This window comes from Rattus norvegicus, chromosome 6, assembly GCF_036323735.1.
Source record: "Rattus norvegicus strain BN/NHsdMcwi chromosome 6, GRCr8, whole genome shotgun sequence".
Taxonomy (NCBI): domain Eukaryota; kingdom Metazoa; phylum Chordata; class Mammalia; order Rodentia; family Muridae; genus Rattus; species Rattus norvegicus.
This window is the reverse complement of record NC_086024.1, coordinates 105,601,427-105,628,132: the sequence shown is the minus strand read 5'-3', so window position 1 is coordinate 105,628,132 and position 26,706 is coordinate 105,601,427. Positions and strand designations below refer to the sequence as shown.

Below are 26,706 nucleotides of genomic sequence, written 5' to 3'. Positions count from 1 at the left end.
AGGGTACCCAACTGGTCCCTACAGATCTGTATCCTTGGTGGTTGAATTGTTTGTTGGACTTTATAACCCAGATAACTAGTGGATCTCCCCTTTATTTTTTCTGGGGCAAGCTGTAATCCCAAGTATAGTAGAATCTTTTGTTTTACCATGTTCCCTAACCCATCTTTATCAGAATCAGCCAACAGAATGTCTTCCGTAAAATGGTAAATGAGAGATGGAGGGAATTGCTTACAAATAATTGTGAATGGTTGTTACACAAAAATATGACAAAGTTGGACTATTTAACATTCCCTTTGGACAAACTTTGCAGTTTTCTCTTTAGCGGATGACTATTATTCGAACTAGGTAGGGAGAATGCAAACCTTTCCCTGTCTTTCTCATGCAAGGGTATTTTGAAGAACAACCTTTCAAGCCAATTGTTACCATAAGCTATGACATGGTAACAAAGATGTAAAGAAGTCCAGGTTATAAAGAACCTGTGCTCTGTTACCTGTATTAATCCTTCCCAGGAGTAACTACCATGTCACCCTAATTCCCTCATTTGCTGTCCCTGGAACTGCAGGGCTATTATTTTGAGAACTCAATTGTTGTAAAACGACCCTTCCCGATATAAGCTTAAGTGTATGTCAGCCACATAATGTCTCAATTTCTCTTTTTGCCCTTCTGGTCCTACACAGACAATCAATTGGACACAATGCTATTTGAAATAACAAACTCCCATAAATTGCATCAAAACCTGAGGTAGCCAATGTGGATTCCAAGACTTTTGGGAAAGTAACATGAGCTCCTGTATGTACCAACCCTTCTATGCACACACCCATATTTGGACAATCTATATCTATAATCATAGACCTGTGTGCTAGAGCACATGTTGCCCAGTGCTCCCAAAAGCCCCTGTTCATGCCACAGGAACAGCCTTCCCCCTGTTGTAGGGAAACAGCTGAGCAGTTCTATCTCCTTCCTCCCCTTTAGCTGGTTTTATTTCTTTCTTGTGATCCCCATCTACTACCCCTGGATACACCATGAGTCCATGAGAAGTGAATCCACTTCTTCCCAAGATTATTCCCACTGTCCCTGAAGGTAAGGGACCATCGACACCAGTGGTCCACTTATATCATATGACTTTTGGGGATAATGTAAGAGGGATCAATGGCCAGATCAAAGCTACACTTCCTCTGCAGCCATGTATAAGATCAGAAACACCTACTTTTCTTGCCTGCTTGGTACCTCCTGACTGACAAAAAGGAAAATTACTCCATTGTTTGCTGAGGGGCCTCTAGCTTACAGGGCTGCCTGTAGTTTTACAATCACCACCACCTCAGCCCAGGACTGCATCAGTGCTACCAGCCCCTCCTGCCTTTCTTCTTCTTCCACGATGCTGAGTTCTGGGATGGCCACTGCCAACCCTAACCTGGCCTCTTTCTCTCTCCACCACTGCTTTGTGGGTTCTTGCAACCAGCTTGCCTCTGAGACCTTTGATACTGTGGAGAAGAGATACAGGGCTGGAGAGATGGCTCAGGGGTTAAGAGCACTGACTGCTCTTCCAGGGGTCTGACTTCAATTGCCAGCAAGAAAAAGGTGACTCACAACCACCTGTAATGGATGTGATGCCCTCTTATCACCTCTTATCCCTGACAGCGTACTCACAGGCAGTAATCTTTAAAAAAAATATTTTATAACTTGCCTACCAGGCACAATTTCTAGACAAAGATAATGCAGGCCTTCCAGGAGGGAGTTACCAGTTCATTATCTCTGTGTTTTCTCCTGCTCTAAACCTGAGGCTTGTTCTACCATCTCCTGCCAGGTATCTCTGACCACCCTCCCAAGGCTGCAGAGCCTGCTTTTCCAGAGCCCTTACATGATTACTGTTGGTATTCTCCCCATGCTTATAAACATAGGTACCTCAGGACAGCCAGATATTCTCTGCCCCACAGTTGCCTGACAACAGACAGATGTGCCTGACAGTGGCCTATGCACTCTGCTACTCTCTCATTAAGGTTCTCCATGTGGAAAAATGGTGGCTGGGTGTGTTCTGTCCAGGCACGGTCCGAGATTCAAAATCCAAACACTGGTTCCGAAACCCTGGATCAAACCAGGAACCTTAACATTGGTGCCTTGACTCGGATGCCCCCAGGTGAGCATTTTGATTTCCCCCTGCCCACATGGCCTGGTTCTTCCACCATCCCTCTACTGACCCTGAGGCACAGGATAGGACTTTCCCAACACATGCCTCTGCTGCCCGCTGCAACTGCCAGCTTATCCTGGCAGAACCTTGGTGGAGGTGGAGGGAACCTGTGCACTAACACCTCGTTGCTGCATTGCCCACAGTTCACACTGGTCTGTGGGCACAGCTGCAGTTGCTCACCATTGGCTCTGCGCTCTCCCTGGCTTGGCAAGGAAAAATGGAGATGCATGCCACTTCTGTGCACATGGCTGGAGATTGCCTCCAAGCGTCCTGCTGTTGGGCCCTGCCATTACATCTGCTGCCACTTCTGTGAACATCACAGTGATTTGATCGCAGCTGCTGCCACAACATCGACCCAATCAAACCACCAATGCTTGCTGGCTGCCTGGGATCTCAGGACTTACACCACTCCAGCAGGTCTCCCCTCGGCCAGCATGCCCTGCTTTTAGCTGCCCACCAAGCAGAGCGCCCTCTTCAAGCACATGCAGGTGAGCAGTACTTACTCCACCTCTGTGTGCTTTTTTTTTTTTACCTCAGAGCTTGACTTTCCATGGGGTACACACACAGGGTTTCAGGAGAGCGTTCTTGAGCTTGGAGCTACCTGTGCTACCTCTGGGGATAGATCCTTTCATGGAGCCTCCCTCTAGGATCTTTTCCTTGGGTGAGACTTTCTCTCTTTGAGATGGATTAATGCCAGCCTAGGCCTGGATAGACTGCTCTCTGGCCCAAGAGCACCAGCTCTAATTCTAGCCCGAGCACAAGTTGGGGCAATTAATCCCTATTCTCACCCATGGGTCTATAGGTCTTCAATGCCTGTCCCCATTTCCTGGGATGTTTTGGTCTAATTTACAGTAACCAGAAACCATTCTCTCTGTCTGGCCCCATTCCCAGGCCTCCCTCTTCTCCCATGCTTGTTGCTGTAGCTCCTGCTTCCTGCCCTGTGAAAAGCAGGTCTGACCCCGTTTAGGAGGAACCCTGTCTATCAGGCCTGTTTTCCACGTCTCTGGGACCCGACGACCCTTGTATAAGCCAGCTCTCTTTCTGTCCAGGACTTTGCTCCAGCATGCTAACAATACCGCCTGCACACATTGCCCCAGCTGTCCACACCACTGTCCCAACTGCAAGTACTTGAGCACTCCCGCTTATACCTTGCTCTGCCGATCTTGAAGAATGGAAACCTATGAGCTACAGGAATCCCACTCAGACCTATTCTTATGGACCAAATAGATTCCACTCAGATAAGTGCATCTGCCTAAATCTCCACTTACTACCTATTCCAAAGGGTGGGAGTCCTCTGGTTTTTAAATTTACATTTAAGAAAAAGTTTACTTATCTCCTGCAACATGCTTAATTTTATTCTCTGCCTATAATAAGTATGTATGTTCCAGCACCTCATCAAGTCCAGGTGCTTACTACACCCAGGACAGCCACAGAGAAGAGACCTCCAGATGTTCCAATCTCCTCTCAGACACAGATGCTACTATTGGACCTGTTTCTTCTGACCTATCCTCTGACAGTTCCATAGACCCTGGACAACAGGGAGACAGCCAACTCTAGGACTATACAAACTACCCCATAGTATTTTTTCTAGGTTCCCTAGAGACAAGTCACCACAGAGCAAGCAAGAAGTAGTAGTCAGATCACCTCAACCCAATTCCTGCTTCACTCTTGCTGCTGATTTTTTTTAATTAAAGTAAAACAGGGGAATGTTGGTATTCTGTCTAAGCTCCAAGAGCACAGCTACATGGGAACAGCCAGGTACGCTCCACCCAACAAATGCCTGGCAACAGCCACCTGTGCCTGACACTCTCAAAGGGGCTGCTTGCCCTCTTACCCTCTTATTTCTCTCTTACTCTTTCTTTACTGCTCCTGCCCGTTTCCTAATCCCCCACTTCATGTTCCCATGGCCGGCCAATATTTTGGCTCTACTACTCTAAACATTAAAGTTCTCCACGTGGAAACATGGTGGCTTGGCGTGTTCTGTCCAGGCACGGGCCAAGATTCAAAACCCTAACAATTATTATGTCCATCTTCCTCCAAAGAGAGAAGGATAGAGAAGAGAGGAACAGAAAAGATAGAGATGAAGCAGATCCCTGTGGCTCTCAGACTGCCAATCCTTTGACCAATGTCTGCCTTTTGCACAGAGGCTGCATAGCCTGGAATCCTCTGTAGCTCACAATAACCAGAACCTGCCTGTTCTTAGCTAGGATTACCATATTCCCTTCAATCATTGCACTTGTTATTTTGAAGTCTGGATACTTTGGCCTTACAATGTCTTTGTAAATGACCCAATGGACCTCAATTAAGACATCAAGCATTTTGATTGCTGATAAATCTAGCCACCATTTGCTGTATGATGTTGGCATTATACTCATGACAAGCAATACCAGTGGTTTCCCTTATCCATTCATCTATAGGGGCTCTACATGGCTTTCAATGGTCTAACTACTCTCTCACATTTGGTGTTTGCATTCTCAAAGACATATTTCTATCAATGGATTTCTGTTTTTAAAGTCTGATATGGTTATATTCACAGTTGAACTCAACCTCTGTAAGAATTCTCTAAAGGATTCTTCAGAATCCTATTTTAGTAAAAGAAAATTTCCCCCAGATCCTGCAACAAAATCCCAACCTCCTAAAGTTGCAACGCACCATTGTTCAATTTCACCGTCAGATCTGATTTATTCCCCTAAACAGCATGATGCCCATCACCAAGCAGCTCGTCTTCAGTAACAGTTATTCCACTTGTTAATTACAGGTCTGGTTCTGTATCTTCATGCATCCACCATGAAAACCATTGTCATTGTTGACCAGCTGACACCAACCCCTTCCATCTAATCTTGTGGGATCACCTCATTCTGTGGCCTAGTTATTTAGTGTTTCATTAATATAGGAAGAGTGTAAATGATACAAAGCAACAGATTCTTCAAAATGCTTTAAATCTAGCATTTCTATCAGTTGAAGGGTCAGCTCAGTGGCAGGAATAGCATCAGTAGCAGGCACATGCTGCAGAGACACTGGGAAGGATGCAGGTGCCTCTGGAGGCCAAGCGAAATTGTGGTAATGCACTCACTTATACATTACCAGTTTGTACCTGTGCTGCCTCCTGGTCTTCCCAGCCCCTTGTCTCCCTGAGGCATTTGTGTACCTGGTAGTGAAAGCTGGGGAGCAGGGCAGGGCGGCACTTTCCCTTCCACTCTATTTCTTTCCCTTTCCTTCATGGGGTACATTCCCAGTCTCATTCACCAAGCCTTGTTCTCCCCCTGGCTCTTTTTCCTTTCCAAGCATTTCCACTTCTAGTCACACACTCTATGTGCATAGCCAATCTGCAATCTTTTCTAGCAGAAGAGAGTCGTGTCAGCTTTTAAGTTTTTGGGTTTTATTACAAATTTTCAAAATAGTGTGTGAAGAGTATATGCGAATCCAAAACACCCCCTCCAGGACACTATCAGAGGACACCCAGCCAATGTAGCTGCCATTTTACCAATTTCCTTCAGTAACATTGCTTACCCCTCATCATCTACAGTTCCCTCTACCACATTAGAAGCAGAGTTACCTGTTATGCCTAAGGCACTTTGGGTGCCACCTGTAGGCATAAATGCTTTGAAACCTCTAATGCTCTCCTCTAGCCCACAGTAGAGCAGAGGTAGTGGAAGAGAAAAGTTATTAGGATGTGGGGAAGTGGACCTGCTCAGCAGTAGTTTTCTAGGAGTGAGCTCCCTCGCCTTGGGCAGCTGTTCTCTTCCAGAGCAAACACCAAACAGGACTCAGCAGCTGCAGGCCAGTCCTCTAGGCAGGCAGAAAAGAGGCACAAACGAGCAGCCACAGTCCAGTCCATTCAGGAAGCAGACACCAGGCAGATATACTTCAATCATAAAGAAACCACCAGGCTGGCCACCGACCTGAGGTCAGGCCACAGAAGTGACAAGCTGCTGCAGGAAACTCATAAGCAGTTCTGGGGCGAGCTTCTCTCCATGGCAGCTTTATCACAAGTTGAGCTCACCAACGCTATGTAAGGGGAACAATTGCATGGAGTGTCTTTACTGAAGAATGGCGAGTTGGAGCAAACCAAAGCTCAGTGCTCATCTCCCACAGTCTGTGGGGTCAGATTTATACTCCTTCATCAGGAGCCATTTCATGTGTCTGCTATATCCAAACAGCATTTCACCTGTGTCTGCTTCAGGAAAAGTCTATGACATGCGTTTGCTATAGCAAGACATCCTTTCACCTGTGTGCCCCAGCAAAACATCCTTTGGCAAAATTACCTTTTTAAAGACCTAGAAGTCTCCTCTTCACATACCCCTTTTTCTTTAAGAATTGTCCTATTCACTATCATTAGCAATCTATACACATTGGAAATTATTTTAAGAACCATCACACTTTCTATTAATGCCACTTGTATAGTAAAGTCAAATGATTAACAAAACCTTACCTTTCTATCAATATACAATACAAAAAAAATAAACACCTCAGGTTTCTATCAATATACAATACTTCAAAACAATTTAAAATTTCCATCAAAATACAATGCAAACAAAAACTTCAATTGCTTTCCATAAGTAATGGTAAAACATAAATCTGAAATTTCTAAGAACATAATCAAACAAAATTACCTTAAATTTCTATTATACAGTAATTCCAATAAAATGACTTTAAATGTTTATCAATCTTGGTCATAACCAATAGTAACCTTTCATCCTAGATAACAATTGTATCATATCAAATGACCAAACCTATCCACCCCCACCTTAAGGGACTAGGGTGACGATCTTCAGAAAACTGCTTCCTGCTGAATTGGGGTGAAGAATTCCTGAATGGGCCCAAAGGAGAAATAAATGGTTAGTTTGAGAAAAGGTAGCTGTAGCATTTGTTGCCCAATCTGTCTCTCTAGTTTCTGTGCTAGCCCTTTTGAAGTTGATCTGCATGCACAGTTAGGAGAAACCAGTAACTGACACAGTCTGTGAGTCACCTGGGATCTTTGCTTTGGAAAGACACTGTCTCAGCTCACAAGAGGTTTCTCCTAATCAGATCTATCTTTATAGGCTTCTATTCATAGCCATTTTTCCCTCTCTGTAGATGCATAAGCATAACCACATCCCCTTCATACTGTTACAGGCTCCCTTCCCCTGTCAACACCTCCTTACATTTGACCAAGTTCCTCAGTATTTTCAATAACCTCTCTTGGGTGGTGTTTTTCCATTTTCACCAATATCAAGAACATTGAGGGTCAGTCCCTGCAGACATCACCAACAGCCACCATAGGCAGAAGCTTGGTGCCCCTGGGATCAGCTTCTACAAATGGCCAGATGATCCTCAGGGTTTGGATGGTGTCCTCACCATCGGTCTGACCAGCTGTGGCCCAGGGCTATTTTCTGTAGGCATATCGAGAACCATGAGCAGCTTTACTAAGGAGAAGATTGATTGCCATATCCTCAATGAAGGCTTTACTGCCAAGGACATTCTACACCAAAAAAAAAAAAGAGGAACAGTCTTCCCCTGATAAGGATGCTTTCTATGTTGCAGACCTGGAAGACATTCAAAAGCAGCTTGTGAGGTGGCTAAAATCTCTTGCCCACTAACTCCCTTCCACAGACAAGTGGAATGACAGCAGAGCTCTAGCTGCAACTGGGAGAGTACTTGACTGTGCAAGCAAGAGTAACATTCTGTTGCTGGAGAGGCTTGGGGTGCCTCCAGAGAGCATTACCTATGCAAATCCCTGTAAACCAGTGTCTCAAATCAACTATACCGCCACTAATGGAGTCCACATTAGATTTTTAACAATGAAATCGAAGAAAGTCACCAGAGCACATCCAAAGGAAAATTTGGTTTTGCAGTTAGATGTTGACACTTCCAAAGCATTTTGTCACCTAAATGTTAAGTTTGGTGTCACATTCAAACCCTGCCAGCTTCTCATGGAACAAGCGAAAGCTCCAAAGATTGACATCATTGACTTCAGCTTCCATATTTTACCAATAATTTGTCAATTCCTATTAATCGCATCAAAACCTGAAGTGGCCAATCTGGATTCCAAGAATGTTGGGAAAGTATACTAGCATCAGCTCCTGTATCAACCAGCCTTTCTATGTCAACACACATATTTGGACAATCTGGGGTCTCTGATCAGAGACCTTTGTTTGCCAGAGCACACGTTTCCTAGTGCTCCCAAAAGCCCCTTTTCATTCCACAGGAGCAGCCTTGCTCCTGATGTAGGGAAATAACTCAGCCATTCGATCTCCTTTCTCACCTTTAGCAGGTTTTATTTATTTCTTGCCATCCCCATCTACTAAACCGGGATAGACCATAAGTCATTGAGGAGTGAATCCACTTCTTCCCAAGATTATTCCCACTGTCCCTGAAGGTAAGGGACCATACATACCAGTGGTTAACTTACAATCTTCCTCTTTGGGGATAATGAAAGAGGGATCTGTGCCCAGATCCAAAGCTAACCTTTCTTCTGCAGCCATGTATAAGATCAGAAACACCTTATGCTTCATACGTACAGACTGACCACAAGGAAAACTTCAACTATTTGTTCGGGGACTCAGGCTGACAGGCCCTCAGTGTTCCCTATAGTTTTAAAATCACTACCACCTTAGCAGCCCAAGCCTAAGTCCAATGCTACCAGCCCCTCCTGCCTTTCCTCTTCATCCACCATTCTTAGTTATGGGATTGTCCTCTGCCAACCCTAACCTGGCCTCTTTCTCTACACATCACTGCTCTGGGGTTCCTGCCACCAGCTTGCCTCTGAGCCCTTTGAATCTGGGGACAAAAAACACAGGGCTGGAGGTATTGCACAGAGGTTAAGAGCACTGACTGCTCTCCCAGAGTTTGACTTTAAATCCCAGAAAACACATGGTGGCTCACAACCAGTTGTAATGGGATCTGAGGCCCTCTTCTGGTGTTGTCTGAAGACAGGGACAGTATACTCACATGAAAAAAATCTCAAAAAAAAAAAAAAAAAAAAAAGACCTCATAATTTGCCTACTAAGCACAGTTGCTATGCAAAGATAAGGCAGGCCTTCCCGGTGGGAGTTACCAGTACATTAACATTGGTGCTGTTCACTCGGATGTCCTGCATGAGGATTTTGATTTTCCCCTTGCTCAGATGTCCTGATGCTCCCACCACCCTGCCACCAACTCAGGGGTAGAGGACAGGCCTTTCCCACTCCATGCCTCTGCTCCCCAAGGCAGTCCACAGCCTGCCCTGGGATGCCTAAGGCCAGGAACTCGGAGCATCAGTCGAGATGGATGGAACCATGCACTCCTGCCACATCGCCCCACTGCCCGAAGTCCACTCTGGGCCCAGGGCCCAGTCACACTTGCTTGCCATGGACTACTCACTCACACTGGCTGTGGCAAGGAAAAATGGAGGTGTATGCTATTTCTGTGCACATAACCGGAGATTTCCAACGAGCATCCTGCGGATGGACACTGTCATTAAAACTTCTGTGGCTTCTGCAAGTATCAGAGGGATTCGATAAGAGCTGCTGCCTCACCATCTATGCCAGCGGACCACCACCAACACCTGCTGGCTCCTGTGGGCCTTCAGGATTTACACCACTCCTCAGGCTTCCCCATCGCCATGATGCCCTGTTCTTAGCAGTCCACACAGGAGCGCGCCCTCTTCAAGCATGTGCTGGTGAGCAATCCTTACTCAACCTCTGTGCACTTTCTTTACCTTAGGGCTTGACTTTCCGTGATGAACACATGGTTTCAAGAGAGAGTGCTTGAGCTTGGAGAGGTACCTGTGCTGCTTCTGGGGATAGATCCTTTCATGGAGCCTCCACTTCTAGGACCTTTTCCCTTGGGTGAGACCTTCTTTCTCCTTTTGAGACAGTTTAATGCCGGGCTGGGCTTGGATAGACTGCTCTCTGGCTCAGGAGCACTGGCTCTAAATTTAGACCCAGCACAAGTCAGGGCAATTAATCCCTATTCTCACCCATGGGTCTCTAGTTCTTCACTGCCTGTCCCCATGTCCTGGGATGTAATTTACACTAAACAGAAAACAGTATCTCTGTCAGGCCCATACCCAGGCCTCCCTCTTCTCCCTTCTTTGTTGCTGTAGATCCTGGTTTGTGCCTGTGAAAATCGGGTCTGACCCCTTTCTGCAGGAACCCTGTGTGAGGCCTGTGTTCCCACAGGTGTCTGACCACTAAGACCCTTGTATAAGTAAGGTCTCTCTTGTGTCTGGGACTTTGCTACTTCGTGCTCACTCTGCCACCAAAGCACAGTGCCTCATCTGAGCACATCAGTGTCCCAGCTGTGTGTGCTTGCACACTCTTGCTTCTCCTTTGCTCTGCAGATCTCAAAGAAGGTAAACATAATCTACAGGAAACACTCAGACCTACCTCTTATGGACCAAATAGACTGCACTCGGATAAGTACGTCTCCCTGAAGATCCCACTTACTGCCTATTCCAAAGGGTGGGAGTCCTCTGGGTTTCAAATGTACATCTAAGAAAAAGTTTTCTCCCAAATGCGCTTAATCTTATTCTCTGCCTATAATAAATGTGTGTTTCAGCATCTTGCCAAGTCCAGGCAATTACTACACCCAGGACAGCTCCATAGAAAACACCTCCAGTTTTTCCTATGTCCTCTCACAGACACAGATGCCCCTATTGGACCTGTTCCTTCTGACCTATACTTGGATGGTTCCACAGACTATGGACAACATGGAGACAGAAAACTAGATTGAACAAATAAACCTAAAAAGATGGGGATGGGGTTAAGAGACACATCAGTGCAAAGCAAGCAGGAAGTAAGTCAGAGATCACAACCCAATTCCTGCTACACCATCGAGTCTACTCTTTTTTAATTAGACCAAAATGGGAGAATGTTGGTGTTCTGTCTAAGCTCAAAGAGCACAGCTGCATGGGAACAGCCAGGTATGCACTACCCACAGTTGCCTGGCAATAGCCAGCTATGGCTGACACTAGAAAAGGGGCTGCTTGCCCTGTCTTACCCTCTCTTACTTCTCTTGCTCTTTGTTCTTTGCTGCTCTTGCCCCCTCCCCCCATCCCTCCCCCCATATGTCCATGGCCAGTCGCCTTTCTGATCTTCTACTCTTCTCTCATTTAACCTCTTCACCTGGAACCATAGTGGCTTGGGGTGTTCTGTCAGGGCACAGGCCAAAATTCGAAACCCTAACAATTATTTCCTCCTTTGTCCGAAGAGACAGACAGGAAGAAGACACAGAGAAGATGAAGATGACTCAGATCCATGTGCATCCGGTTCCTTCCTCCATCTCCTATCTCTTCCTGGTCATCTATCTGTCCCCTCTCTCTGAAACTTTCAGCCCTGCCTTCTTTTCCCACTGCCCAATCACAGGCTCATGTAACTAATTAAGATTTGTACCTGGCCTCACCTGCATACAGACAGCAATCCACAGGTCAGTTTGGTTCCCGATGGCAAGAGGTTTCCTTGTTCAGACTCAGACTGGCAAATCCTTTGACCAATGTCAAAGGCTGCAGAAGCCTAGAAGCCTCTGTAGCTCACAATAACCAGAACCTGCTTGGTCTTAGCTACGATTACCGTATTCTCTAGAATCAATGCACCTGTCATTTGGAACTCTGGACCCTTTGGCCTTACAATTTCTTGGGAAGTGACCAAGTTGTGTACAGTTAAAACATCAAGCATTTTGATTGCTGATATCTCTAGCTACCATTTGCCCTATGATATTTCCATTATACTCCTGAGAAACTATACCAGTGGTCTCCCTTATGCATTCATCTACATGGGCTCCACATGCTTTCAATGGTCTAACTGCTCTCTTACATTCTGTGTTTGCATCCCCAAAAGACAATATTTCTATCAGTGACTGTCTACTTTCTGAGTCTGATAGGGTTCTATAAACACCTGAACTTAACCTCTGTTAAGAATTCTCTAAAGGAATTCTCCAGAATCCTGTTTTAGTAAAGAGGTAGGTTTTTTCCCTCAGGTTCTGCAACCAGACCCCAAGCTCTTAAAGTTGCAACTCACCATTGTTCATTTACACCTTCAGATCTGCTTTGCTCCTGTACCTCAGCATAATGCCCATCACCAAGCAGCTGCTCTTTAGTAACAGTTATTCCACTTGTTAAAAACAAGGGCTGGATCTGTAGTTTCATGCCTTCACCTGAACAACCACAGTAATTGTTGACCACCTGACACCAACCCCTTCCCATCTTGTGGGATCACCTCATGCTGTGGCCTAGTTTTTTAGCCTTTCATTAACATAGGAAGAGTATAAATGATACAAAAAAACAGACTGTTCAAAATGCTTTAAATCTAGCATTTCTATCAGTCACCAGGGCAACTCAGTGGCAGCAATAGCATCAGTACCAGGCACATGCTGCAGAGACACTGGGAAGGATGCAGGTGCCTCAAGAGGCCCAAGCAAAACCTGTGGTAATGCAGTCACTCACACACTAACCCTTTGTACCTGTGCTACCTCCTGCTCTTCCCAGCCCCTTGTCTCCCTGAGGCATTTGGGCACCTGGTAGTGAAAGCTGGGGAGCAGGGCAGGGCGGCTCCTTCCCTTCCAGTCTATTTCTTTCCCCTGTTCATCATGGGGTGCATTACCAGTCTCATTCACCAAGCCTGAACCTTGTTCTCCCCTTGGCCTGTTTTTCTTTCCAATCATTTCAACTTCTAGTTCCAAACTCTCAGTGTATAGCCAAGACTGTAATCTTTTTTAGCAAAAGAGTATTGAGTGAACCTTTTTGGCCTTCCCTCCAAACTTTCAGTTGGTATGTGAACACTACAGAGCAAAACCACACACCCTCTCCAGGAACACTGTAGCAGACCACTCAGCCAATGTAGCTGCCATTTTACCTACTTCCTTCAGGAACATTGCTCACCCCTCAGAATCTAGTGTCCTCTACCACATTAGGAGCAGAGTTACCCATTATGCCTAAGGCACTTTGGGTGCCACCTGTAGGCATAAATGTTATGAAACCTCCTCTTAAGCTCTCCTCTAGCCCACCACGGAGCAGGGGTAGTGGAAGGGAAAAGTTATTAGGATGTGGGGACGTGGACCTGCTCAGCAGTAGTTCTCTGGATTAAGCTCCCTCTCCTTGGACAGTTGTTCAGTCCCAGAGCAAACACCAAACACGACTCAGCAGCTGCAGATCAGTCCTCTAGGCAGGCAGAAAAGAGGCAGAAGCCAGCAGCCACAGTCCAGTCCTGTCAGCAAGCAGACACCAGGCAGCTGTAGTTCAATCCTAAAACATCACGAGGCTGGCCACCCACCTGAGGTCAGGCCACAGAGGTGACAAGCTGCTGCAGGACCCTCACAAGCAGTTCTTGGGTGAGCTTCTCTTCATGGCAGCTTTATCACAGGTTGAGCTCAACCACGCTATGTAAGGGGAACCAATACATGCAGTGTCCTTACTGAAGAATGGCCAGGTGGAGCAAACCAAAGCTCAGTGCTCATCTCCCACAGTCTGTGGGGTCAGATTTATACTCCTTCATCAGGAGCCCTTTCACTGTCTGCTATATCCAAACATCCCTTCACCTGTGTCTGCTTCAGGAGAAGTCTGACGTGTTTGCTTTACTAAGACATCCTTTCACCTTTGTGCCTGAGCAAATCATTTGGCAAAATTAACTTTTTAAAGACCTAGAAGTTTCCTCTTCATATACCCATTTTTCTTTAAGAATTATCCTTTTCCCTATCATGAGCAATCTACACACAATGGGAACTATTGTAAAAACCATCACATTTTCAATAAATGCCACATGCATAGTATAGTCAAGTACTTAACAAAACCTTACCTTTCTATCAATATACAATACTTAAAAAAAACACCTCAGGTTTCTATCAATATACAATACTTCAGAACAATTTAAATTTCCATCAAAATACAATGCAAACAAAAACTTCAATTGCTTTCCAAACATAATGGTAAAACAAAAATTTGAAAATTCTAAAATCGTAATGAAAAAAACCTTCAAATTCTAATGTAACAAAATTCCAACAAAATAACTTTAAATGTCTATCAATCTCTGATCATAACTCATAATAACCTTCCATCCTAGATAACAATTGTATCACATCAAATGACCAAACCTATCCACCACACTTTAAGGGACTAGGGCGACGATCTTCAGAAAACTGCTTCCTGCTGAATTGGGGTGAAGAATTCCTATATGGGCCCCAAAGAGAAAAAGATGGTTAGTTTGAGAAAAGGCAGCTGAAGCATTTGTTGCCCAATGTGTCTTTCTAGTTTCTGTGCTAGCCCTTTTGAAGGTGATTTGCATGCACAGTTAGGAGAATCCAGTAACTGAGACAGTCTGTGAGTCACCTGGGATGTTTGCTGGGTGAAGACACTGTCTCAGCTCACAAGACGATTTGCCTAGTCAGATATAAAATTTATAAGGTTCTATTGGTAGCCATATTTTTCAATCCCTGTAGAAACTTAAGCATAACCACATCCCCTTAATACTATTACCAAGTTCACTTCTCCTGTCAACACACCCTTACATTGGTTGGTCTAGTTCCTCAGTTTCTCTTTTTTGACCTTGTACTCTGTCACCTGTATCAATATCTTCCCAAGGAGCAACTACCATATCATTTTCTCATTTGTTGTCCTGGAATTGCGGTAATATGAATTTGAGTACCCCATTTTTGTAAAAGATGCCTTCCCCATAAATTTATGGGTATGTCAGCCACATAATTTCTCAATTTCTCTGTTTTCCCTTCTGGGTCCACATAGGCACCATCTTATTCATGGTAATTAAGCAATTTCTATAAATTGTATCTAAAGTGGCCAATCTGGATCCCAAGACTTTTGGGAAAGTAAACTAACATCAGCTCCTGTATCTTCCACTCCTCCTATGTCCACACCTGCATTTGGACAATCTGGGTCTCTGATCATAGACCTGTATGCCAGAGCACATGTTTCCCAGTGCTTCCAAAGGCCCCTGTTCATGCCACAGGAGCAGCCTTGCTCCGGATGTAGGGAAATAACTCATCAATTCTATGCCCTTCCTCCCCTTTAGCAGGTTTTATTTCTTCCTTGGGATCCCCATCTACTACACCTGGATAGACCATGAGTCCTTGAGCAGTGAATCCACTTCTTCCCAAGATTACTCCCACTGTCCCTGAGGGGAAGGAACCACACCCACCAGTCCTTAACTTAACAACATTCCTCTTTGGGGATAAAGAAAGAGGGATCTGTGGCCAGATCCTAAGCTACACTTTCTTCTGCAGACACGTCTAAGATCAGAAACACATAATGCTTCATACGTCCAGACTGACGAAAAGGAAAACGTTAATTGTTTGCTCTGGGGACTCAGCCTGACAGGCCCCTTGATGTTGCCTGTAGTTTTACAATCATTACCTCCTAAGCCCAGGCCTAAGGCCAATGCTACCAGCCCCTCCTGCCTTTCCTCTTCATCCACCATTCTTAGTTATGGGATTGTCCTCTGCCAACCCTAACCTGGCTTCTTTCTCTACACATCACTGCTCTGGGGGTTCTTGCCACCAGCTTGCCTCTGAGCCCTTTGACTCTGGGGACAAAAGACACCTTGCTGGAGGTATTGCACAGAGGTTAAGAGCACTGACTGCTCTTCCAGCGTTTCTGACTTTTAATTTCCAGCAACCACATGGCTGCTCACAACCAGCTGTAATGGGATATGAGGCCCCCTCTTCTGGTATGTCTGGTGACAGGGACAGTGCATGCACGTGAAACAAATCTTAAAAAAAAAATCTTCATAATTTGCCTACTAGGCACAATTGCTATGCAAAGATAAGGCAGGCTTTCCAGGTGGGATTTACCAGTTCATTACCTCTGTGTCTCCTACTGCTCTAAACTTGAGGCTTGTTCCACCATTTCCTGCCAAATATCTTTGACGACCCGCCCAAGGCTGCAGACCTTAGCTTTCCCAGAGCCCTTCCATGATTATTGCTATTCGGTCTAAGCTCTACCCCCACAGCTACCTGGTAAAACCAGGTATGCTTTGTCCCACAGTTGCCTGGCGATAGCCAGCTGTGCTCGACAGTAAAAATGTGGGCCGCTTGCCCTGTCTTACCCTCTCTTACTTCTCTTACTCTTTATTCTTCACTGCTCTTGCCCCCTTCCACAGGACACCATGCGAATGCCCGTGGCTGGCCGCCGTTCTGGTCTTCTACTCTTCTCTCATTAACATTCTGCACGTGGAATCATGGTGGGTGGGTGTGTTCTGTCCAGGAACGGGCCAAGATTCAAAATGCTAACATTAAACCGAATCACGGGATTGAACCAGGAACCCTCACATTGGTGCCATGACTCGGATGCACCACGTGAGGATTTTCATCTCCCTGAGCCCATATGGTCTGGCACCCCGGCACACTGCTGCCTTCCATGAGACAGAGTATAGTTCTTCCTCACCGCATGCCTCTGCTTCTGTAGGGGCCCCCATTCCACCCTGGGCCACCCTGGCCCGGGGCACGGAGCCTTGGTGAAGATGGATGAAACCATGGACTCCTGAGACAATGCCCCATTGCTAAAGAATTGCAGGGCAAGCCTCTTAGGCGCGCCTACCCCGAGACTGCTGCTGAGCGACCTAATGTTGAGTCCTACCTTTACTTCTGCTGCCTCTTCTGTGGGCATCACACGGATTAAATCAAAGCAGCTGCGACACCATGTTAGCCATCAGACCACTAACACCTGCTGACTGCGGGGGGAATCAGGACTTACACGTCTCCAGCAGGCCTCTGCATCGCCATGATGCCCTGCGTATTGCTGCCCACCAAGCAGAGCACCCTCTTCAAGCACATGCTGGTGAGAGGTACCTACTCCACCTCTGTAAGCTTTACCTCAGAGCTTGAATTTCCATGGGTACACATGGTTTCAGGGGAGCATTCGTGAGCTTGGAGCTACCCATGCTGCCTCTGGGGATAGAGCCTTTCACTGAGCCTCTTTCTGGACATTTTCCCTTGGGTGAGACTTTCTCCTTTTGAGACGGATTAATACCAGGCCAGGCCTCTATAGAATGCTCATTGGCCCAGGAGCACTGACTCTAAGTCTACTCCCAGCACTGCACTGGTCGGGGCAATTAATCCCTATTCTCACACATGGGTCTCTAGGTCTTCGCTGCCTGTCCCCACTTCCTGGGATGTTTTGGACTAATTTATACTAACCAGAAAACAGTATCTCTTTCTGCCCCATTACCAGGCCTCCCTCTTCTCCCTATTTTTTTTTTTTTTTGGTTCTTTTTTTCGGAGCTGGGGACCGAACCCAGGGCCTTGTGCTTCCTAGGTAAGCGCTCTACCACTGAGCTAAATCCCCAGCCCCCTCTTCTCCCTTCTTTATTGCTGTAATTCCTGGTTTGTGAAAAGCAGGTCCAACCCCATTCTTCAGGAACCTTGTCTGTGAAGAATGCTTTCCCACGCATGTGTGGCCCCGAACAACCTTGTACAAGCAAGCTCTCCCTCTCTCTGTCCAGGACTTTGATCCAGCGTGCTCACACTGCCAGCCAAGCACAGTGCCTCAGCTGTGCACACCAGTTTCCCAGCTCCCTGTCAATGCACACACTTGCTTCTCCCTTGCTCTGCAGATCTTAAAGAATGTAAACTTTTATAAGCTACAGGAAATACTCAGACCTACCTCTTATGAACCAAAGACTCCACTCAGAGAAGTTCATCTGCCTAAAGATCCCACTTACTACCTGTTCCTAAGGGTGGGAGTCCTCTGGGTTTCAAGTGTACATCTAAGAAAAGTTTTCTTTTCTCCCAAACGCACTTAATCTTATTCTCTGCCTATAATAAACATATATGTGTGCTATAGCATCTTTTCAAGTCCAGATACTTACTACACCCAGGACACCTCCAGAGATGGGACCTCTAGATGTTACAATCTCCTCTTACAGACACAGACACTCATATTGGACCTGTTCCTTCTGACCTATCCTCAGACGGTTCCACAGACCATGGACAACAGGGAGACAGCCAACTCTAGGACTGTACAATCTTCAGCATACCATTTTTCTAGGTTCCCTAGAGACATGTCACCACAAAGCAAGCAGGAAGTAGAAGAGTTTACGAGAACACAATTCCTGCTTCACCATCACCACGAATTTTTTTTTAATTAAACCAAACTGGGGAATGTTGGTATTCTGTCTAAGCTCAAAGAGCATAGCTACCTGGGAACAGCCAGGTATGCTCTACCCCTCAAATGCCTGGCAACAGCCTGACACTCTAATAGGGGCTGCTTGCACTGTCTTACCCTCTCTTACTTATCTTACTCTGTTCTTCACTGCTCTTCCCCCCTTACAAATCACTCCCCCTCCATGTGTCCATGGCTGGCTGCCTTTCTGCTCTTCTTCTCTCATTTAACCACTTCAGGTGGAACCATGCTGGCTTGGAGTGTTCTGACAGGGCGCAGGCCATGATTTGAAACCATAACAATTATTATGTCCTCCTCTGTCCAAAGAGACAGACAGACAGAAACTCAGAGAAGATAAAGATGAAGCAGATCCACATGGCTCTTAGACTGCCAATCCTGTGACTGATGTCTACCCTTTGCACAGAGGCTGCAGTAGCCTGAAAGCCTCTGTAGCTCACAGTAACCAGAACCTGCCCCTTCCTAGCTACAATTACCGTATTCTCTAGAATCAATGCACCAGTCTTTTTAAACTGCACCCTTTAGCCTTACACTTTCTCCAGTTATGACCAAATGGACCACAATTAAAACATCAAGCATTTTGATTCCTGATATTCTAGCCAACTTTTGCCCTATGATATTTGCATTATACTACTGAACCAAACACCAGTGGTTTCCTTTATCCATTCATGTCCCATTCTTTCTGTCTGTCTCTTCAGACAAAGGAGGACATAATTGTTAGGGTTTCGAATTTTGGCCTGTGCCCTCACAGAACACGCCAAGCCATCATGGTTCCATGTGAAGAGGTTAAATGAGAGAAGAGTAGAATATCAGATAGGTGGCTGGCCATGGACATATGGTGGGAGGGATGGGGAAGGTGCAAGAGCAGCAAAGAACAAAGAGCAAGAGAAGTAAGAGAGGGGAAGACAGGGCAAGCAGCCCCTTTTCTAGTGTCAGGCATAGCTGGCTATTGCCAGGTAACTGTGGGTAGTGCATACCTGGCTGTTCCCATGCAGCTGTGCTCTTTGAGCTTAGACAGAACACCAACATTCTCCCATTTTGGTTTAATTAAAAAATAGTAGACTCAATGATGAAGCAGGAATTGGGTTGTGATCTCTGACTTACTTCCTGTTTGCTTTCCGACGATGTGTCTCTTAAACCTAAAAAGATGGGTGTGGGGTTATTTGTTCAGTCTAGAGTTTGCTGTCTCCCTGTTGTTCATGGTCTATAGAACCATCCAAGTATAGGTCAGAAGGAACAGGTCCAATAGAATCATCTGTGTCTCTGAGAGGAGATTGGAACATATGGAGGTCTCTTCTATGGAGCTGTCCTGGGTGTAGTAATTGCCTGGACTTGGCAAGATGCTGAAACACACACTTATTATAGGCAGAGAATAAGATTAAGCGCGTTTGGGAGAAAACTTTTTCTTAGATGTACATTTCAAACCCAGAGGACTTCCACCCTTTGGAATAGGCAGTAAGTGGGATCTTCAGGGAGACGTACTTATCCGAGTGCAATCTCCTTGGTCCATAAGAGGTAGGTCTGAGTGGTTCCTGTAGATTAGAAATTTACCTTCTTTGAAATCTGCAGAGCAAAGGAGAAGCAAGAGTGTACATGCACACACAACTGGGACACTGATGTGCACAGATGAGGCACTGTGCTTTGGTGGCAGAGTGAGCACGAAGTAGCAAAGTCCTGGACAAAAAGAGAGACCTTACTTGTACAAGGGTCTTAGTGGTCAGACACGTGTGGGAATGCAGGCCTCACACACAGGGTTCCTGCAGAAAGGGGTCAGACTGGATTTTCACAGGCACAAACCAGGACCTACAGCAACAAAGAAAAGAGAAGAGGGAGACCTGGGTATGGGCCAGACAGAGACATTGTTTTCTGGTTAGTGTAAATTACATCCCAGGACATGGGGACAGGCAGTGAAGAACTAGAGACCCATGGGTGAGAATAGGGATTAATTGCCCTGACTTGAGCCAGGTCTAAAGTTAGAGCCAGTGCTCCTGAGCCAGAGAGCAGCCTTCCAGGTCTAGGCTGGCATTAATCTGTCTCAAAAGGAGAAAGTAGGTCTCACCCAAGGGAAAAGGTCCTAGAAAGGGAGGCTCCATGAAAGGATCTATCCCCAGAAGCAGCACAGCTAGCTCTCCAAGCTCAAGAATGCTCTCCTGAAACCATTCCCGTGTTCACAGGGAAAGTGAAGCCCTGAGGTAAAGAAAGTGCACAGAGGTTGATTAAGTACCTCTCACCAGCACATGCTGAAGAGGGCCCTCTAGTGGGTGGACAGCTAAGAGCAGGGGGCATCATGGCAATGGGGAAGCCTGAGGAGTGTTATAAGTCCTGAAGGCCCCCAGCAGCCAGCAGGTGGTGGTCTGATGTAGATGGTGAAGCAGCAGCTCTGATCGATTCCCTCTGATACTTGCAGAAGCCACAGAAGTTTTAATGACAGTGCCCATCAGCAGGATGCTCATTGGCAATATCTGGTTATGTGCACAGAAGTGGCATATATCTCCATTGTTCCTTGCCACAGCCAGTTTGAGTGCATAACCCATGGCAAGCAAGTGTGACTGGGCCCGGCCCAGAGTGGACTGCGGGCAATGTGGTGATAGGGCAGGAGTGCATGGTTCATCCATCTTGGCCGATGCTCTGAGTCCCTGGCCCTAGGCGGCCAGAGCAGGCTGTGGGCTGCCTTGGGCAGCAGAGGCATGCAGTGGGAAAGGCCTGTCCTCTACCCCTGAGTTGGTGGCAGGGTGGTGGGAGCATCAGGGCATGTGAGCAAGGGGAAATCAGAATCCTCACTCAGGACATCCGTGTGAACAGCATCAATATTAGGGTTCCTGCTTCAATCCCAGGTTTCAGCACCCATGTTAGGGTTTAGAATCTCAGCCCCTACCCATACAAAACACACCCAGCCACCATGGTTCCACGTGGGGAACCCTAGTGAGAGGAGAGTAGAGGAGCAGACAGGCAGCTGGCATGGGCATGTCTATGGTGGGATGGTGAAGGGATTAAGAGAAGTAAGAGAGGGAAAGCAGTCCTGGTTATTCTGTCAAGCACAGCAGGCCCTTGCAGGGAACTGTAGGGCAGAGCTTACCTGGCTGTTCCCAGGTAGCTGTGTGGGTTTAGCTTAGACAGAAACAAACAATAATCATGGAAGGGCTCTGGTAAAGCTAAGGTCTGCAACCTAAAAGGGTGGTCAAAAATATTTGGCAGGAGATGGTGGAACAAGCCTCAAGTTTAGAGCAGGGGGAGACACAGAGGTAATGAACTGGTAACTCCCACCTGGACGGCCTGCCTTATCTTTGCATAGCAACTGTGCCCAGTAAACAAATTTGAAGTCTTTTTTTTTTTTAATTTATTGCACGTGAGTATACTCTCCCTGTCTTCAACCACACCAGAAGAGGGCTCCAGATCCCATTCTAGATGGTTGTGAGCAACCATGTGGTTGCTGGAAATTAAAAGTCAGAAATTGAGTCAGATGATGGCCGGGAATTGAGTCAGGACCTCTGGAAGAGCAGTCAGTGCTCTTAACCCGTGAGCCATCTCTCCAACCCTGTGTCTTTAGTCCAAGGATTCAAAGGTCTCAGAGTCAAGCTGGTGGCAAGAACTCCCTGAGCAGTGACTGGTGGAGAATGAGGCCAGGTTAGGTTTGGAAGGAGCCATTCCCTGAGCTAAGCATGGTGGAAGAAGAGGAAAGGCGGGAGGGGTCGGTAGCTTTGGCTGCAGGCCTGGGCTAAGATGTTACTCATTTTATAACTACAGGCAACACGGAGGGGCCTGTCAGCTAGAGGATACGCAGCAGACAGTGCGAGTCATTTTCCTTTTGGTCAGTCAGGACATTCCAAGCATTAGGTATTTCTAATCTTATACATAGCTGCTCATGGAAGGTTAGCTTTGGATCTGGCCACAGATTCCTCTTACATTATCCCCAAAAGTCGAATGTTGTAAGCTAACCACTGGTGTGGATGGTCCCTTCTGTTCATGTACTTGGGGATAATCTTGGGAAGAAGTGGATTCACTTCTCAAGGCCTTATGGTCTATCCAGGTGTAGCAGATGGGATTGCATGAAGTAAATGAAACCTTAGGTGAGATAGGGGATAGAACTGCTCAGCTATTTCCCTACATGAGTAACAAGGCCACTCCTGTGGAATGAACAGGGGCTTTTGGGAGCGCAGGAAGCATGTGCTCTGGCACACAGGTCTATGATCAGAGACCCCGATTGTCCAAATATGGGTGTGGACATAGAAGGGTTTTTCATAGAGGAGCTGATGTTAGTTTACTTTCCCAAAGGTCTGAAATCCAGATTGGCCACCTCAGGTTTTGACACAATTCATAGAATTGGTAAATTATCGAGAATAGGGTGCTATCCAATGGATTGCATGTGTGGAACCTGAAGGGCAAAAATGGAAATTGAGACACTATGTGGCTGACATACATGTAAACCTGCATCGGGAAGTGTTGTTTTGCAATAACTGGGTACTCAAAATATTGAAATATCTGAAAGGCCAACCAATATAACAATGTGTTGATAGTGGAATGGAAACCGGCAATACAATTAAGGGGATGTGCTTATGTGTATGCATCTACAGAGAATCAAAAACATGGCTACCAACAGAACTTTGTAAAGATCATATCTGACTGGGAAAAACCTGTTTTCTGCTGAGACAGTGTCTTCACCCAGCAAACAGCCCAGGTGATTCACAGACTGTGTCAGTTACTGGTTTCTCCTAACTGTGCAGGCAAATCAACTTCAAAAGTGCTAGCCCAGAAACAAAACCAGATAGGGCAACAAATGCCACAGCTATGTTTTCCCAAACTAACCATTTTTTTCTCCTATGGGGCCCATACAGGAGTTCTTCACCCCAATTCAGCAGGAAGCAGTTTTCTGAAGATCATCGCCCTAGTCCCTTAAGGTGGGGTGGATAGATTTGGTCATTTGATGTGATAAAATTGTTATCTAGGATGGAAGGTTTTTCTTTTTTTTTTATCATGAGAGATCGATAAAATACTTAAAGTCATTCTGTTTGCTCCACCTGGCCATTCTTCAGTAAAGACACTGCATGAATTGGTTTGCCTCACATAGAATTGTTGAACTCAACTTGTGATAAAGCTGCCATGGAGAGAAGCTCACCCAAGAACTGCTTGTATAGTTCCTGCAGCAGCTTGTCACCTCTGTGGCCTGACCTCAGTTCGGTGGCCAGCCTCGTGATGTTTTAGGATTACTACAGCTGCCTGGTGTCTGCTTGCTGGCAGGACTGGACTGTGGCTGCTGGCTTCTGCCTCTTTTCTGCCTACCTGGAGGACTGGTCTGCAGCTGCTGAGTCCTGTTTGGTGTTTGCTCTGGGACCGAACAGCTGCCCAAGGAGAGGGAGCTCAATACCAGAGAACTAGTGTTGAGCAGGTCCACTTCCCCACATCCTAATAACTTTTCTCTTTCACTGCATCTGCTCTATTGTGGGCCAGAGGAGAGCTTAAGAGGAGGTTTCAAAACATTTATGCCTACAGGTGGCACCCATCATGACTTAGGCATAACAGGTAACTCGGCTTCTCATGTGGTAGAGGAAACTGTAGATTCTGAGGGGTGAGCAATGTTACTGAAGGAAGTTGGTAAAATGGCAGCTACAGTTGCTGGGTGCTATCCTACTGTGTAACTAGAAGATTTTGTTTTGTTTTGTTTCTGCTTTGTATGTTCAAATTCTCTTCTGAAAGTTTGGAGGGAAGGTCAAAAACTCAGATGGTTCACTCAATTCTCTTCTGCTAGAAAGGACTGCAGACTTGGCTATGCATGTAGAGTTTTTGACTAGAAGTGGAAATGCTTGGAAGGCAAAACGGCAGAGGGAGAAGAAGGTTCAGGCTTGGTGAATGAGACTGGTAATGTATCCCATGATGAAAAGGGGAAATAGACTTGAGGGGAAGGAGCTGCCCTGCCCTGCTCCCAGTGCTTTCACTACCAGGTGCCCAAATGCCTCAGGGAGACAGGGGCTGGGAAGAGCAGGAGGTAGCACAGGCACAAAAGGGTTAGTGTGTGAGTGAGTGCACTCCCACAAGATTTTGTTAGGCCTGCAGAAACGCATGCATCCTTCCTAGTGTCTCTGCACCATGTGCCTGCTACTGATGCTATTCCTGCCAATGAGGTGACCTGGTGACTGATAGAAATGCCAGATTTTTAAAGCAGTTTGAAGAATCTATTGTTTTGTATCATTTATACTCTTCCTCTATCAAAGAAACCCTAAATAACTAGGCCACAGCATGAGGTAATCCCACAAGTCTGGAAGGGGTTGTTGTCACCTGGTTAACAACTTCAGTGGTTTTTGAGGCAGGGGCATGAAGCTACAGAACCAGCCATTGTGATTAACAAGTGGAATAACTGTTACTAAAGACCAGCTGCTGGGTGATGGGCGTTAAGATGCCTTACAGGAGCAAATCAAATCTGATGGTGTAAATGTACAATGTTATTTTACAACTTTATGAGCTTGGGGTCTGGTTGCAGAATCTGGGGGAAAATCCACCTCTTTTACCAAAATAGGGTTCTGGAGAATCGTTTACAGAATTCTTACAGAGGTTGAGATCAGCTGTGAATAGAGCTATATCAGACTCTGAAACCAGACAGTCCTTGATGCAAATATTGGCCTTCAGGAATGCAAACAGGGAATGTAAGGGAGCAATTGGTCCATTGATAGTAACTAGAACCCTTATACATGAATGGATAAGGGAAACCACTGGTGTTGGTTCAGTAGTATAATGCAAATATCATAGGGCAAAAGTTGGCTAGAATATCAGGAATCAAAATGCTTGATGTTTTAATTGTGGTCCATTTGGTCATAACTGGAGAAAGTGTAAGGCTAAAGGGTGCAGTTTAAAAAGACTGGTGCATTGATTCTAGAGAATACGGTAATTGTAGCTAGGAAGGGGCAGGTTCTGGTTACTGTGAGCTACAGAGGCTTTCAGGCTACTGCAGCCTCTGTGCAAAGGGTAGACATCAGTCACAGGATTGGCAGTCTAAGAGCCATGTGGATCTGCTTCATCTTTATCTTCTCTGAGTTTCTGTCTGTCTGTCTCTTTGGACAGAGGAGGACATAATAATTGTTATGGTTTCAAATCATGGCCTGCGCCCTGTCAGAACACTCCAAGCCAGCATGGTTCCACCTGAAGTGGTTAAATGAGAGAAGAAGAGCAGAAAGGCAGCCAGCCATGGACACATGGAGGGGGAGTGATTTGTAAGGGGGGAAGAGCAGTGAAGAACAGAGTAAGATAAGTAAGAGAGGGTAAGACAGTGCAAGCAGCCCCTATTAGAGTGTCAGGCTGTTGCCAGGCATTTGAGGGGTAGAGCATACCTGGCTGTTCCCGCATAGCTATGCTCTTTGAGCTTAGAGAGAATACCAACATTCCCCAGTTTGGTTTAATTAAAAAAAAAATTCGTGGTGATGGTGAAGCAGGAATTGTGCTATCGTAAACTCTTACTACTTCCAGCTTGCTCTGTGGTGACATGTCTCTAGGGAACCTAGAAAAATGGTATGCTGAAGATTGTACAGTCCTAGAGTTGGCTGTCTCCCTGTTGTCCATGATCTGTGGAACCGTCTGAGGATAGGTCAGAAGGAACAGGTCCAATATGAGTGTCTGTGTCTGTAAGAGGAGATTGTAACATCTAGAGGTCCCATCTCTGGAGGTGTCCTGGGTGTAGTAAGTATCTGGACTTGAAAAGATGCTATAGCACACATATATGTTTATTATAGGCAGAGAATAAGATTAAGTGCGTTTGGGAGAAAAGAAAACTTTTCTTAGATGTACACTTGAAACCCAGAGGACTCCCACCCTTAGGAACAGGTAGTAAGTGGGATCTTTAGGCAGATGAACTTCTCTGAGTGGAGTCTTTGGTTCATAAGAGGTAGGTCTGAGTATTTCCTGTAGCTTATAAAAGTTTACATTCTTTAAGATCTGCAGAGCAAGGGAGAAGCAAGTGTGTGCATTGACAGGGAGCTGGGAAACTGGTGTGCACAGCTGAGGCACTGTGCTTGGCTGGCAGTGTGAGCACGCTGGATCAAAGTCCTGGACAGAGAGGGAGAGCTTGCTTGTACAAGGTTGTTCGGGGCCACACATGCGTGGGAAAGCATTCTTCCCAGACAAGGTTCCTGAAGAATGGGGTTGGACCTGCTTTTCACAAACCAGGAACTACAGCAATAAAGAAGGGAGAAGAGGGAGGCCTGGTAATGGGGCAGAAAGAAATACTGTTTTCTGGTTAGTGTAAATTAGTCCAAAACATCCCAGGAAATGGGGACAGGCAGCGAAGACCTAGAAACCCATGTGTGAGAACAGGGATTAATTGCCCCGACCAGTGCAGTGCTGGGGGTAGACTTAGAGCCAGTGCTCCTGGGCCAGTGAGCATTCAATAGAGGCCTGGCCTGGCATTAATCCGTCTCAAAAAGAGAAAGTCTCACCCAAGGGAAAATGTCCAGAAAGA

The 26,706-nt window shown here is 46.0% G+C and overlaps 1 pseudogene; it reads left to right on the top strand.

Annotated features, from left to right (window-relative positions):
* The first annotated feature begins 7,425 nt into the window (after positions 1-7,425).
* The window catches only part of LOC134479151 (ornithine decarboxylase-like), a 104,853-nt pseudogene continuing 85,572 nt past the window's right edge, over positions 7,426-26,706 (top strand).